Below are 17,684 nucleotides of genomic sequence, written 5' to 3'. Positions count from 1 at the left end.
ACCCTCCTACTTTTCCTCCTCCTCCCCACCAGCCTCATTATTCCACCATCCTGGGTTCACCATGGAAGAGTCTTCCTCAGTCTATGATAAAGTTCCTTTAGCTTCATGTTCCCGTGTGACGGAACAAGACCACTACCACAACTTGATTACTTGCTCGTGGTTGACTGACATACGAGCCTTGGCTAAGAGGTAGGAATGAGTCTCCTTGATAATCATCTACTCAGCCCTAAATCTGACTACAGTTGGTCATCAACTGAGGTGAATGGGGGTTAGGAATCTTAATTAGGTTATAATGAACATATTCCAAACCACAGTGAACCCAGTGGAAGAAATATCCCCACCAACTGTATAAATTTGGGTCACACAAGTTCTTGATCCATTCCCTGCAGCTGATGTGCTTGGGTGTTCCATTAAAGGTAATAACAGACTCTTTTGTTCAACTGAGATAACCTTGATGTTAACCTTCAAAAATATCTTGAATAAGCCTCCGTATGTCGCTGATGGCTACTGATATACCTAGCAATATATTCATGCTAACACTAGACGATTTTGCTCTGCCGTGAAATCATGGCCATTCACTGGTTTAACGAAAAGGGGCTTAATGCAATACACGCTCGGCCAACTCGGAGCTTCTGGAACCCAACTTCGTGGCGTAAGAAACTCAGACGATTTTTTTCATCCATTATACATATCACCTGTAGAAGGGGTGAAGGGCGTGGCAGGGTGAGGCAGGAGGAGCCCCGTGAATTACCTTACCCTCGCCATGGCATTATATCCACCTTATGGGGCGGCGGAAGGCACTTAATTCTGAAATACCTTTTACCTGGCGTGGGCAAGGGGCGAGGCGAACCACGACAATACCCCATCATCACTACTACCTTTCATCATCCCCTTCAGGAGTGGTCTCTCATCAACTGAATAAAATAGAATTCCTTGTAAACAGCCATAAACAATGCACCGATAACCTATAACAGCTGCATCTAAAGTACTGGACGTCACAGGCAAAGGGGAAAGAAAGGATTGGCAATCTGATTTACTTATACATCAAAGAGAGAGAGAGAGAGAGAATAGACGGGTGCTGCGTGACTTCCGTAATGTGGAAAACAAGTAGGCAGTATTCAGAGCAGTGATCACTGAATCTGCGTAATTAAAAAGAACGAAGCAACATTGCAACTCCAAGCCATTCCCTTCTCTCTCTCTCTCTCTCTCTCTCTCTCTCTCTCTCTCTCTCTCTCTCTCTCTCACACACACACACACACACACACACACACACACACACACACACAAACACACACACACAAAGTAAAACGGTGATTAATAAACAAACACACACATGCAAAAAACAAACTCATATATTCGCAATCATAAGCACGCCCAAGACGTCTGCGAGTAAGCGACAGGATCGTATATCTGTGTGTGTGTGTGTGTGTGTGTGTGTGTGTGTGTGTGTGTGTGTGTGTGTGTGTGTGTGTGTGTGTGTGTGTGTGTGTGTGTGTGTGTGTGTGGTACATTCTACAGTCACACAGCACTGTGTTTGGTTACATTGTGCCTTTGATTACGTACAACTCTTGCCACCTTAACCTGCCCACACACTCACCCCCCCACCCTCTCGCCCACCCCACCACACACACACACACACACACACACACACACACACACACACACACACACACACACACAGGCTGTCAACCAGTAATGAACCATCTCGTATATTCCGTTTCCGCACGGCCTCGTATGTTTCACCTGTCCTGGGGAGTCCGGTTACTGTGTGTGTGTGTGTGTGTGTGTGTGTGTGTGTGTGTGTGTGTGTGTGTGTGTGTGTGATATACAATACATACAGAGACACTGTTCATAGCAAATACACATCAGAAACAGACAAATACAAACATCCATACATACAACACAAGCACACACTCACATGTAAAAATATAAACTATTACAAACACACAATCATACATGCATTCAAGCACACAACACACACACACACACACACACACACACACACACACACACACACACGACTTGACTTACAAATGCGGCCAAAAATACGCGCTTACTCACACAAACACACGACCGTGAGCATACACACATATTCTTACGGCCTTTCTCACTCTCACACTCACACAGGCAGATATCATCGCTAACAAGCTTAACACACATAAACATTCTCTCTCTCTCTCTCTCTCTCTCTCTCTCTCTCTCCAGATAAGGCCGAGAAACAAGTGTCGCCATCAGACCCAGGGCAAATAAAGACACACAAACATTGACAAATATAGAAAGGAGACAAAGACAAACACTCAAACAATCACACTCACCATCTCGAGAAGGCCGACAATCAAAACACGAATAACACATCAGAAGAAATACATAAAAACAAACAAATAAACACGCACGGAAAAAAAAAGAAACACACGCAAACAGAAAAACTATCAGTCACCATCTTGAGAAAACTGACAATCAGATCACAAGTGGACCACCAGAATTCCCAATCAGAAAATTCTTGAATAATATTTGGAAACGCAAGGAGATAAAACATGAACATGAGAGAAAGATAAAGAAAAACAAACACGAGTGGGCCACCAGAATCCAGCCAGAAAAAAAACAAAAGGATAAGAACGCAAGGACAAACAGAGACAAGGACAGAGGCACCAACATAACCACAATCACCATCTTGAAAATAAGAGTAATAATCAGAAACACGAGCAGCCCAGCAGAACGCCCGATCAGAAGCATCATCAGGCCAAAAATGCGTCACAAGCAGACTATAACGTGTCCCCTTGTCGAATATATAAATGTCTGCCTTTTTAACCAGGTCAGCACTTGATCACGACTATTGTCTTTGGTTAATTTTGCCTCCTCCAGACGATTTTATTCAGTTCAGCAAAACCTGTGATCGTGAGGGGCTTAAGATTCCATGTATCCATTCCCCAGGGTGGCCATTTCCTTACTCTTCACTCTTGTTTCTTCTAAATTTACTCAGCTCAGGGAGTAACCAACTGTAACCTGGAAGTAGTTTGGCTTATCAGAAAAATATACAACAGAGGCACACATGGAATCAAGTAATACGCCAGTCAAACAAGGCTCCGTGACAAAGCAAACATCTTAATATCAGGCAATCACAGACGGTTTGCTTATCAGAAAAATATACGGACTCTGATCTGCTCCCCGCATATCAGATAATATACAAGTCTGACAACGTAGCATGACGGAGCTACTATCATAATACAGTAATAAGCAGTCAGAATATTGTTGGCGTACCAGAAAAAAATACAGACTTCGAAAGACCTACAAACAACCAGACTCTATAATAACCTCTAATACTCACACTGGCTATTTTCAAAACCGCATCTCATTAATCTGAGCCAAAAAGTAGCCAATCATCGAGCACAGTTCTGAGTACCTACAATGTTAATAAGAAAATGAACAAAAATAACCACTAACGATATAACATGCCAACTGGCCAAAACCATCCCCCCAGTCATTCAGTAATCAGAGGGAAAAAAAGTCAATGAATGCTTGGAAATTAGAAGACGACACTGATTAGAAAGGGCAGGCACATATGTATCTAGTCTTTTCCTCCTAACTCCCCCTCTTTCTTCCTCCTACTCATCATAATCATTATCCTCCTCCTCAACATTCAGTGCACGACTTACAGTACATGTATTATCTTCGTCATCCTAACCCTGTTTCGCATTAATGTAAGCTGGATTAGCACAATACAGGAGGAAAAGGAAACGCAAAAGTAGTACACCAATCATCAGTGTGCCCAACAAAGGTAGACCACACCTCTATCCTCAGCCTAAGAACATTACAGAAAAACAGCTTCTAATAAAAAAAAAACACAATGGTTATCATATTTCATGCTTGGCCAGCAAAACTACTGATCTTGCCTCTCAAGTTGCCTCTATCGTCCTCATACTCCCACTCAGCGCTACCACTTCAAATGATCAATAGTTTCACCCACAAGTACTTAATGACGAGTTAACTGATGTAGGGTTCTTTTCACTGGGTACTCAGATGATAGTTTACACAGATTTTGTTCCCCTCTAGTGTCTGCTTCTGGGTTCTACAAATCCTAATAACAATGAACGAAAAGACGATGATACGGAAAACGACAAAAACGACGATGTAGCCCAATCACAATTACTAAAGAACAAAGGCTACAAAAATAACAGAAGTCACCATACAAACGCTTATTGTTCACAAGAAGTAAAAACAAAAGTCATACATTCGACAAAAATATACAGCAAACACGACAATTAGAATCGCTTATTAATTTACAGCCTACAGTTTCTTTTTTTTCTGACGAGGGATTACAGGCTACAGGGTGTTAGGAAAATCTTTGAATACCGTGGTAAGAGAAGGATGGGTTGGCAAACTAAGGAGTGCCTGGGTGAGGTAAATAACGTTGTACTTAGTGCGGCAGCGTTAAGTGTACGGGTGTGTATAGTGCTGTAGGGCGAGGTGTGCCACTGTTGTAGGCTATGTACGTCTGGTATTCGGTGATGTAAACTGTGACAGCGGCAGTGTGAGGTGTAGGAGTGTGAGATCTGTGAGGTGTGGCAGTGGGAGATCTGTGTGAGGGGTGTGGCAGTGTGAGATCTGGTTGAAGTGTGGCAGTGTCTATTTCTTCACACTGACTTTCCTAACATCCCATATATATTTCTGATAAGCCTGGCAGGAGTAGCTATATACGCAGGGGTACAAGCCGTGATCAGATCCCTCCTACCCTCTCACTCTTGCCTGGGCTGGGTTAAGACTGCAGGAGACTGAGTTTATGTATTTACGCCTCCACATTCGTTCCCTGCTGCATATATCGAAGAGCCGAATTCTCGTTGACACAGAGGATTTCGCTTACGTTTTCTCCCAAGTGCTTTAAATTGTATACAATCCCTTACTATTCTCATCCATGTGATTCATAGCTTTTAAGTACATACAGCACAGTGCCTCCATCAGTAACATACAAAGGTGTAAAAAAATTATCGTTAATAGACAGGGGCTACAATGTCCCTTGTTTTTTTTTTTTTTTTTTTTTTTTTTTTTTAATGGGCACAAGGCCAAAGTAGATTACCAGTGAGTGTTTAAGATTTAAGGAAGGGAGATTCTGAGGCCTCCATTTCCCTTCTCCAGTAACCTAAAGGAAGTCAAGATCAATGTCTTTTCTGTGTAGTCAACAGACAGATACCGCAGCTGTTCCGAACCTCTGTGCATGTAGCTGGGTAGGAGGTGGTAGGAAATTTTGACCGAGAGTGTACATCTGCGGTCAATAATTTATTTACATGACTAGGGTTCCTAATCAATTAAACATGACTAACACCACCTGACTACTATCGATCAGTTTAGCAACAGTAGCCAGCTGAGGAAACTGAGACGTAAACGATGTGAAATATTAGGCGAAATTCCGTCCCCAAGGATACGTTTGTGGTATCAGCTCCGGGTAACCGAGTAACAACAATGGCGTACCACAGTTCTAAACAACAGGACCACCCGCACAGACTCCAGCATGCTCCATCACTTACTTCACAAACACCTGCAGCAGACTGAGATTCTGTAGGCGTCTGAGCTCGTCTGAGTAACTAAGACTGCTTACTGAAATTTTAAACTTTTCCTCTAAACAATTTTGCAAGTTCACAATTGCGACAAACCTGGATTCTGTGTGCTTCTGGCATCAACCCGGGAATGTAATCCTTTAAACATGATAATGGCCGTTCAGACTGGTCTCGCTGCTACCCGACTGAATATTCAGTTTAGGGGAGACATATTGTAATAACAGTGTTGAAAGCTATATGTACTACACACCCATTAATCCCTTCATTACATGAGTTTTCTCCAGTACTGTACCTCATGGGAGTAACAAGAACATGAAAAGAATGTCATCATGCAAAGAGGATTTATCAAGTAACAATGATCAGCCACTGCACTTCAAGTAAACAATCAGCACCATACACACGGCACTAACGACGAACCTACAAATAATGGCGCAATGCATCCTGGGTGGCGCAGCTGCGGTATCCACTAGGGAGTCAACCTTCTCATACTTCCATGCACCTCGCCGTGGGGAGGACCCTGGTGAAGCACTGTCTACCCCAGGGGGACACCGGATCCCGACAAGGAATATGTACTGAAATGCACCTGTAAGACGGCCTCACAAGCAGTTGTTTACATGTGGTCGACGGGTCTGCCCGGCTACAAGGACTGGCATTAAGCGATAACAACGCAGGCACTGACAATCTCTACCATTCAGGCAAGCAAAACCAAAAAACAATCTCTGAAAATAACATCATCGCACCATCTCATCCTATCCTCCACCAGCCACAACCAACCAGACCGCCACATCAAACAAACTCTCAACAAGCAAGAAGACAAACAAGGCCAATGTCACAAGTAGATGCAACAAGTGTGAAAATTAAATCACCCTTAAAAAATCACAGCCTACAATGTCCTTACCGATCTACCACTGAACAACATAACCTTCAAAAAATATATATATATACAAATACAAATATAAATAAATAAATAAACAGCTTCAAACTACTACTCAGCAAGCTTGGAGGAGGCAGAGTAGAAGTAACAAGTAATGGATGAAGATAGCCTAGTGTGTTCCCTCTTCACCTTCGAGCTCCATCATCATCATCATCATCATCATCATCACACCCATCTCACACATCGAGTTGGCTGGCGGGTGTAGAGAGGAAGTGCCCTTTTGTTTAGTGTATATTCCTCGATATAAAATGACAAGCAAGAGGGTGGAAGTGCTGTGTGTGTGTGTGTGTGTGTGTGTGTGTGTGTGTGTGTGTGTGTGTGTGTGTGTGTGTGTGTGTGTGTGTGTGTGTGTGTGTGTGTGTGTGTGTGTGTGTGTGTGTGTTTGTGTGTGTGTGTGTGTGTGTGTGTGTGTGTGTGTGTGTGTGTGTGTGTGTGTGTGTGTGTGTGTGTGTGTGTGTGTGTGTGTGTGTGTGTGTGTGTGTGTGTGTGTGTGTGTGTGTGTGTGTGTGTGTGTGTGTGTGTGTGTGTGTGTGTGTGTGTGTGTGTGTGTGTGTGTGTGTGTGTGTGTGTGTGTGTGTGTGTGTGTGTGTGTGTGTGTGTGTGTGTGTGTGTGTGTGTGTGTGTGTGTGTGTGTGTGTGTGTGTGTGTGTGTGTGTGTGTGTGTGTGTGTGTGTGTGTGTGTGTGTGTGTGTGTGTGTGTGTGTGTGTGTGTGTGTGTGTGTGTGTGTGTGTGTGTGTGTGTGTGTGTGTGTGTGTGTGTGTGTGTGTGTGTGTGTGTGTGTGTGTGTGTGTGTGTGTGTGTGTGTGTGTGTGTGTGTGTGTGTGTGTGTGTGTGTGTGTGTGTGTGTGTGTGTGTGTGTGTGTGTGTGTGTGTGTGTGTGTGTGTGTGTGTGTGTGTGTGTGTGTGTGTGTGTGTGTGTGAGAGAGAGAGAGAGAGAGAGAGAGAGAGAGAGAGAGAGAAACCCCTATAAACTCACCAATTTACCGTCCACAGTATCCCCTCAAATCATCAAACTACCACCCAGTGAGAAAGAAGGCAAACAAAGTAGGTGTAACAAGCGTAAAAGATGAAGATAGCGCTGTGTGTCCCCTCCTCACCGTCACGCCTCATCATCATCATCATCATCATCATCATCATCATCTATACTCCTGCTTCACCCTACACCCTTGCACTGCTTACACTCACTCTCTTACTCACTCTCACTCACTCTATCCTGCCACTGACCACACCCTTGCATTCCCTTCCCTCACTCACTCTTACTGTATCTCACTCTCACTCTATCTTGTCAGTGACCACACCCACGCATTACTCTCTCTCATTCACTCTCACTCTCATATATACGCTTATTCTCCCGCTACTGACCACACCCTGCATTCATTCTCTCTCTCTCTCTCTCCCTCTCTCTCTCTCTCTCTCCCTCTCTCTCTCTCTCCCCCCACTTAGCACATCCACGACAAGATATGTACCTTACCCACTCCCTTCCCAATCCCATCCCCCTCCCCCTCCTTCGAAACCAAGAAAGCGAGAGAGCCAATGAATTAAATGGGCAACAGTATCACCCCCTCCCCCACCGCTGCTCTCCGCCCCTCCTTTTCAGATCCAGGAGTAGATATCCAGTATTTCTCCCTTTCTTCCTCTCCCAACTTTCCTCTTCCTCTTACCATTCCTCCTATTCTTAACCCTCCCCTCCCTTTTCCTCCTCCCACGATCCCTTTTCCAGCCTGTACATATTCAGGAGATCAAGTACCTCTCCTCTCCTTTCCCTCTCCCTTCCACTCCTCTCCCCTCCTCCTCCTCCTCCTTCCTCTTCCAGCTCCAAAAACTTTTCCAGCCAGGAGACGATATCAAGAGGAGTATCTCAACCCTCCCCGTCCCTGTTACCATTCCCCTCCTCTCCCCCTCCTTCAGCCTTTGCAGATTCAGGAGCAGAGATCAAGTACCTTCCCCCTCCTATCCCCTCCCTTCCCCTCCCCTCCCCTCCCGGATGCAAATGAACCCCTTGGGAGGAGCAAGACGTACCCAGTGAGAAAGGCTCTACAGGAGGGCGACTACCTACTTGAGGGGCCAAACTCTTGGCGCTCGACGGGTCAGAGAAACACCCACCCACCCACCACTTGAGGAGGAGGGGAGGGAGGGAAAGAGGTGAGGAGAGGGGGGAAGAGGGGAGGAAAGGAGGGGGAAAGAGGTGAGGAGAAGGAGAGGGGAAGAGGTGAGGAGAGAGATGGGGTGAAAATGTGATGAGAGGGGGAGGTGGGGCACGAGATGAAAGGAAAAAAGGGATGAGAGATAAAGAGGAAAGAAAAGTGAACAATTAGGTGAGACAGGAAAGAGTGAGCGAAGAGGTGAGGATAGGAGAGGAGGGGGGGAAGAGCTGAGGCGAGAAACAGTGATGAAAGAGGGAAATGGGGAAGGGGGAGAGGCAGATATGAAAAAGGAAAGTGAGGACAAGGGATTGGCTGACGGAATGGAAAAAGAGGAGTTAGAGAGGGATTATGTGAAGAGTGACTGAGAGGGAGAGGTAGGAAGAGAGAGGTGAGAGGCAGATGTCAGAATAAGTCTAAATGAGAGAGAGATGGAGAGAGTGAGAGGAGAAGAGGAGAAAGTGAAGGTAAAGGTGGAGGAGAAGGTGAAAGAAGTGAACTGGGAACGAGAGAGAGGTAAGAGGAGACGGGAGAGGGAATGATATGGATGTGGGGTGGGAAAAAGTGAAGGACTGAGTAGATGATGAGGTGTGTGTGTGTGTGTGTGTGTGTGTGTGTGTGTGTGTGTGTGTGTGTGTGTGTGTGTGTGTGTGTGTGAGAGAGAGAGAGAGAGAGAGAGAGAGAGAGAGAGAGAGATACACAGAGAGAGAGGTGTGCTTTACTCATCAACTCGTCCCACCCATAGTTTAGACGCACATCGTCATTCACCGGCCACGCTAATAGCAAACACTTTCATTCAAGGCAAGGCAGTGCTTGTATATGCTTTTTTTCATTCATACTGATCCCTTATGTATTACCTCGTTCATTCCTGGCTTCACTGCGTACCATTTCATTCACTGAGGCGCTTTCAAATTATGTCGTTCGTTCATCTCCAGTTTTATTACACTCGCTTTCACCCAACACCTTCTGGCGCCTATGACCTCCTCTCTGCTGCTGAATAAAACTTCCCTGTGTTAGAGGGAATACACTACTAGAGCTGTCCCGACCATGAGAGGGTTAATGGTGACAGTATTAACATTCAGGCCCGTTTTTTTCCCTTACACCTCTTCCTAAGCATTTTATTTTGCTTATTATTCCTTACCATCCTCTTCTGTTATTCAAATCATTCAAATACCACCATACCCAGCGTAAATAACATGCCAACTGATATTAACTAGCCTTATCCAGGAAAAAATCACTAAGGAGGAGTTGCTAGGGAGCTTCCTTAACTGAGGAGAATATAGACCTCGGGCTCCTATGACTCACTCCCACCTGCAAAACATTGTGTGGCTTTACCTGGAATTGATTACTAGACGTTTTTCGACAAAGAGAGGGTTAATTTCCTTCGTTCTTTCTTGATCCTTCCCTTCATATCGAGGTCTTCCCTACACACAATAAAACCATTACTCCCCACGCTGAATGAAATAATCTGACCGTAGCAACAATAAAAAAAATAAAAAATAATAAAAAAGTTACTTAATGAAACACACCACACCAGGTGAAAGAGACCACAGGAATTCATGTAAAATTATCCAAACAACAAATTCATCTAGGCCTACACTTCTCACGTGGCCTAAGCCTAATCTAAAAGTGTTCCTAAGTCAACAGGTTTTTCATTCAAGGCTGCATTCCCCTCACACACCAGCCTCCTCCTCCACGTCTGTCTTCCTTCATTGACCCGTGACGTACTTTATCATTTTATTCTTGTCATCTCCATATTGTTTTATTTAAATCTGGAGAATCTTTTCAAACTGGAGGAGTTAATATAGCTTCATTTATCCCTTCATTACAATAGTCATGTATTCCAAATGCTGAATAAAATCGTCTAGAAGAAAAATGAATGACAAAAAAGTAGGTAACATGACTGACGGAATCTTTATCAACAAAACAAAAGCGTCCGGAATTACCTGAAATAAATTACTCAGGTGTGCCCCAAACAAACAAAAGGGTTAACTAATCTGTCCCTTTACGTCATCCTTCCCTCCTTCCTTCATTCTTCTTCCTTATACCTACAACTGTTGGAATTTCTCTCAGCTGAACAAAATCGTCTGGTATTAACCTAAATGAAACGCCCCCGTAACTGTGCAAGGGTTTTATTATCTCTCATCGTTCTTTTTTTTTCTTTTTGTTTTATCTGTCCCCTTCCTTCCTTCCTTCTTCCTCCATCCTTCTCCACTGTCTTACTTCTTTTATCTCTCTCCTTCCATCGTCCCCCTCTACACCCTTACTCCTTCCCTCAACCCATCAGTCTCGCTCCCTCTCACTCTTTCATTTCCCTCTCACTCTCTTTCCTCTCTCTCCTCCCCTGTTTTTCACTAACCTCTCTCTCTCTCTCTCTCTCTCTCTCTGCAACTGTAGGGTCGTATAAAAAAAAAAAAAGCATTTTTTTCCCTTCACCTTCCCTCCTCCACATCTCCCCATCTTCTGACCTTCCTTCTGCATCCCTCATCTTCCCCTCATTCACATCCCCTCTCACCTTGCCGTATCACCACCTTCCCCTTCACACCCTCCTTCATTAACACATCCTACACCTATCATTCACACCTTCCCCTCCCAACTAACTCCAACCTTCCCTCATTCTCACCTTCCCTCATTCGCACTTCCTTCGCCAAACCGACTCCTCTTTTCAACCCCCCTTCTCCCCTCGCTGGTAATCCGACTCGTCTCCCCTCACCTCACCCCATACACTAGGGCTGAGGGGTTGACAGGTGCGTAATGGCTGGGATACAGTTACCAAGGCAGTTAACATTTTTCACACCACCACCAACTTGTTTAGTTCAGGGAATTCGACTCCTTTTACGATTTCCCCATAGTCTGTCTTTGCTCAGGCATGTACACACACACACACACACACACACACACACACACACACACACACACACACACACACACACACACCTGTTAAACCTGTAGCAAATAATCAGACTATATTTACGTTTTCCCATGGTTTGTTTTCTTTACCAACTCTCTCTCTCTCTCTCTCTCTCTCTCTCTCTCTCTCTCTCTCTCTCTCACTCCCTATGGGCAGCAGACTCCCCAAATTTAATCCCACCTATTTTTCTTTTATTTTATTCCGTCCACCTCAACGACGGTCTTCCATTTTAAGTCTCAAACTCGAAACTTTTTACTTTCTCTCACTTCTTCCCCTCCAACTGGCCTAAAAAAAAAAAAAAAACGACGAAATACATACTCCTTGTTTTTCCTCACTCTTTCTTTCCTCTTGTTTAATCCCGGAGTCAGATACATCTTTTAAAATTCTGTTCTTTTTTACCTAAAGAACATTTTCCTCAGCTCTTATACTGAAGGGCTAACTGACGACATCAATACCTGCGTTTGTAATCCCTTAACTTTAATTTTTCTAATTTTCCCACAACAAACTGTGGGCAAGGCGCGGTTTTCTCCAGCAGCCGCAGCAGCAACGGCAGCAGAGAGGAGGAGGAGGGAGAGGAGGAGGAAGGCGAGGACGAGGAGGACGAGGAGGAGATGTTTCTAACCATAAGCGATGCCTAGCAACAAGGAGCGTCTGGGAGCGTTACAGACAAAGGTTTTAAAACTAAACATCTGTTAACAAAATCTTTTTTAAGTCTACCAATGGTACTGGCATAGTTTTCCCTTGCTGTGAACCTCTAGGTTTAATAGATTTTTCTGCTGTGGAATGAGGCTTCACCGTTTGGCTGTGCTTGTCATCTCTCACGTCCATTCTCTTTCACCTCCCCTTGGTCTAACCAAATTACCAGATTTTCTGCATCATTCTTCCTTAGTCTTTTCCTTCTTCAGCCAACGATCCTCTGCCTTAAACGCAGGGTGTCCAGATATCTCGAACCGAGATAAACTGTTATTGGCTTATTTCCCTTGCGCTGAACAATTTCTGCCTTACGTCCACTCTTCTATATTTCAAATATAAAATAAATTAACAATCGTCTTCAATTCCGTTACTATACTTGCCTCAAAGTTTCGATTCCTTCTCTTCATCGCCATTATTTAGCCTAACCCTATTCTCTCTATGGACAGCACCCATAACAGGGGAGAAAAACACGAAAGAAAAGAAAATGCTATCAGAGTAACCACAGAAACAGGCCATATATCCGCTGCACACCACCTAAGCCTTCAACTCCTATCTTCTTTTTCACCTTTCCCTTTTCTGTTTTTGTTTTTGGTGCCTTCCTAATATAAAAGGAGAAAAGGAGTCGCCAGTCGGCCCCTTCCACTAAGGTACCTTCCCTTACCTTCTCTCCCTTTCGTCCTTTTAGCCACGAACGAATTGTACTGACTTTCTTATTGTTTCATTTTTTCCCTTCTCTTCAATAAACTCCCTCAGACTATGAATGTACTTTATTATTTGGCCAACATCATATTATCACACTATATTCACTTAAGAGACCGTTCGGAGTGAAAGGATGAAAAGACAGACAAAAATTAATGGGAAGAAGAAAGGTGAAGTCCTTAATTGGCTTCTTCAACTGTCTTACACTTCCCTACAGTTCCCTTCGTCTTTTCTTTACGAAGGCATTGCACTGACGGCCTTCCCTTTTCTGTCTTCCTATTTTCCTCCCTCTCTCTCCTTCTTCCGTGGTGCAGACCAAAACAGACGTGGCCACAACCACCATTACCACACCACCACCTCAACATATTCCACCCAAAAGCTTTCTCTTTCTTTATCCACCTCTGTCACACCTTTCCTTTCTCTCTCTCTCTCTCTCTCTCTCTCTCTCTCTCTCTCTCTCTCTCTCTCTCTCTCTCTCTCTCTCTTTCTCTCTCTCTCTCTCTCTCTCTCTCTCTCTCTGTATGTATGTGTGTATGTATTCTTTTGTGGGGAGCGCAGGCGCGTTTCGTAAAAACTATCTGATAACGAAATATAACACAAAGACAAAATTAGTTAAATATATAGATACAGAGTTATAGATTGAAGTGATAGATGAGAGAGAGAGAGAGAGAGAGAGAGAGAGAGAGAGAGGAGAGAGATTATGCAGATTCTACAATGGTTCCTTGTTAAGCCTATTACGTCTCTCTCCCTCATTAACTCTCTAATCCACTTCCCTCTACTTACAGGTACCACTTTCCTCCTTACCCTCCTGGCTTATCTACTAATCTACTCATGTCATACACCTTCTCACCTGCCTACAAGCCATCCCATCCACACATCCTTAATTCTATTTTAACAACTTACCTCTCTCCCCACTCATTTATACATTCAACACTAATTTACCTATCTATTAACTTATCTCCCTATCTACCAATCACCACTTACCTACCTACCCATCTACCAACCCACCCATCTACCTACCTACCTTTCTACCAATCGTTCTCAGCCACCTATCTACACAACAATCTCCTTAGCCACACACCCACCTGCCTAGTACCTACCATCTACTTACCCACGCACCACCTTGCCTACCTACCAACCCACAAATTTATCTACCGATCTTTCCAACCCACCTACCTAAGTCTGTACATACCGGCCTATCTACCTTCTACTCTCCTTACTAACCCACCTACCAATCCACCCACCCGCCCACCCTTTCCCACCCATCTAATCAACCACCTACTCCACTCATTACATATTCCACCTTATTCATTTACCATACACAAGCAGATACATGGTTTTTCATCACCACATGCCTTTCCTCCCTTCCCCTTCTCCCGGGCTTCATTTCACTTCCCTCTACCCTTCCCTTCCCTTCCCCTCTCCTTCATGCTTCCATCATCGCCGTCCTCTACTTCCCTTCCCATCACTCTTCCCTTCCTTCCCCTTCACTCCACCCCTTCTTTACCTTTCCTTCCATCATTCCATCCTTCCCTTAATATCCTCCCCTTCCCTTCTTTACTTTCATCCTTCCCTGCATTCTTCCACTCTCCATGTCTCTCTTCCCTTCACTCCCTTTATTTTCTCCTTGCCTCCACCTTCTTCTCCACCTGCCTCTGATGTCAAGGTGGCAGGAAGGATGTGGAAGGGGATGGGATGGAGAGAATGGCTGGGAAAGACGAATGATACGCGAAAATGACAGGTTGAGATAAACTGGGTAAGAGATAGATGGCGATAGAAAAGAAGAGAAGACGAATAATGGTGAAAATGACAGGCTGAGATAAATGGGAGAGACAGACGGCCAGATTGACAAGCAGAAAGAAATAGAAAGAAAGACGTACTGACTGAAAGATGGATAGATGTTACACCGCAGACACAGAAACAAACAGATTGAGAAGCAGGTACACAGACATATAGCAATGGACCAAGGATGGATGGACGGATATAAGTAGATACCGATAGACAGATCTGATAGGCAGACAGACGGAACCACAGAGACGTTGTGTGTGTGTATACACACAGACAGACAGACAGACAGACAAACAGAACGACAGACGTTCTGTACACACACACACACACACACACACACACACACACACACACACACACACAGATGCAGACCAGCACAACTACAAATAACGATAAATGAGACAGCGTACAACCCCGTTACTACGAAAGGAACTTAAGGCAAAGACAATCGCCAGAAATTAGCCCGAGTAAAATTAAAAGACGTCTAGCATTAATGACAAATCCAATCCTATAAACCTTAGTGATAATGATAATAATAATAATCATCATCATCATCATCATCATCATCACTGCCCAAAATGCTACCTAGACTAACGCAAAAGCGACAAGAAAAAATGGTTAAATAAGAAAGGGAAAAACACAAAAAGAATAAAACTAAGTAGGAGAGAAGACGATGAAAACTGCAAAAAGGTGATGGGAGGAGTAAATGGGTAATGAAAAAACGACAACATAAAAGAAAGAAATATGAGAAAGAAAGAAGAAGACATGAAGGAAAACAAAGGGAAAGAAATGAACAATGGAAAAATGAGTACAAAAAAATACAAATAACAATAAAACCAAGGAAGACAAAAGATTACGTGAAGGCGAATACAAACGATCACCAACGAAACAAAGAAGAGATAATGAATAAAGGTAGATGAATGAGAACAAACAAAAAATAAGAAAAACAAATAAAACCAAAAAGAGATGACAATGAGAAAGAGGCACGAAGGAGGAAAGAGGAAATAAGAACGGTGAACAGGTGAAGGGGTGTTAAGATCAATAATGGGGAGAGGAAACAGGTAATGGATGAAGTGGGGGTGAAGGACTGGAGGAGGGAGAAGAAAGGGAAGGAAAGAAGGAGGGAGGGAAGAAAGGAAGGAAGGAAGAAAAGAGGGAAGGAAGGAAAGTAGGAAAGAGGGAAGAAAGGAAGAGGGATGGAAGGAATAACCGAAGAATTAGATAAGGATGGAATAAGGAAGGAAAGACAAAAGAAAGAAGGTACGAACAAACTTCTTAATGAGCTTCTTACCAATCAAGCATACTTTCTTAGGGACTGTTTTCGCTGAGATGTAAACAAAATCAGTAAGGCGGCGACCTTCAGTACTAAAGAAGAGGCTGATTATTTCGTTTTCAGACGTTAACCTGCTAAAACGGAAGAGTATGTCATGAAAAAAGGTCTCTCTCTCTCTCTCTCTCTCTCTCTCTCTCTCTCTCTCTCTCTGTGTGTGTGTGTGTGTGTGTGTGTGTGTAAAAGGAGGTCGAGTGAGTGCTCTCCCCCAACCAAAGGCGAGCATCCGGCGCCCGCAAAACAACTTCCTTCTCATCCCATTACCTCCCCCCGCCCCCTCCAAACACTCCCCCTCCCACTCACTGCCACCACCCCACCACCACTTCGTTCTCCCTCCCTCTGACACCCTCACCCACCCACTCAACTATTAACATTCCCCTCTCCCTTCCTCTTTCAAATCCCAGCCACCCCCACCTTGACATTCCCCAACCACAATCCCCTCGCCCCCGCCCTCTGCCACCCCACCCTCCCTCTCACACACTAATATCCCCCCTCCAGCTAAAAAACCCTCGATCCCCACTTACTTGCACCTCCTCCCTCACTCCCACTCCCCTTGTCACCCCCACCCATCCCTCACTCTTTGTCTACACCCCCTCCCTCACTTTGATACCTCCCCCCTCCTCCCCTTGACTTCCTTCACCCCCTCCCATCCTTCACCCCCACTCCATGACACAGTTGCCAAAAGTGAAAGGAAGGGTGGTTGAAGGGAGGGGAATGAGGTGAGGGGTGATTAGAGGGAGCTGTGGGGAAGGAGAGAGGGAGGGGTGTGGGGAAGGAGAGAGGGAGGGGTGTGGGGAGATGAAGAGAGAGGAGGGGGGAGAGATACGAAGACAGGAATAGGAGAAGATGGGCTGGAAAAATGGGGAGAGGGGAGGAGAAGTGTAGAAGGGTAGGGGAGAATGGGAGGGATGAAAAATGAAAAGAGTTAGGTGGAGGGAGGTGAGGGGAGAGTGTGGAGGGAAGCGAAATGGAGAAAAGTGGGGGGAGGAAAGTGTTAAGAGGAAGTAAGTGGAGTGAGGGAGATGAGTGATGAAACTGGAGGGGTTAGATGAGAGAAGTGGGGAAGAGAGGGGGTGAGAGGTGGAGAGGAGAGCACGTTAAAAGACAGAGAAGAGAAGGAAGGGGAGAAGAGAGAAGCTATGGGGGAAATAAAGAAAACGAGCAACAGTAAAGGAAGTGAGAGAGAGAGAGAGAGAGAGAGAGAGAGAGAGAGAGAGAGAGAGAGAGAGAGAGAAACATCACCACCTAAACAAAGGGAAATAAAACCAAACCACTAAAACAAAACACAAAACAAATCCACCCACAACTTATCCAAACGATGCAACAATAAAAGAAAAACAAAAGATAAGAGACGTAATAAAAGTCCAGGCAGGGTATCTAAAAAAAAGGAAAAAAAAAAGGAAAAAACAAAGGCTGATGGGGTACGGGACACCTGGAGGGGCTAAAAACGGATCACCGGGAAAGCTGGTGTGATCCTTGTCTGAGCCGTAGTGGATCACCTTGTTAGGCCCTCGTTTCATACACACACATGCGTTCCATACATACACGTACTGTAGATACAAACAAACGTATATTCATGCATGTACACACAGGCCTATCATACACACACAAAAAATGCTCTCTCTCTCTCTCTCTCTC

The sequence above is a fragment of the Coenobita brevimanus genome, chromosome 6 (assembly GCF_032717465.1).
Source record: "Coenobita brevimanus isolate Jiangsu-jjx chromosome 6, ASM3271746v2, whole genome shotgun sequence".
In the NCBI taxonomy this organism is placed as follows: Eukaryota; Metazoa; Arthropoda; class Malacostraca; order Decapoda; family Coenobitidae; genus Coenobita; species Coenobita brevimanus.
This window is presented reverse-complemented; position numbering follows the sequence as displayed.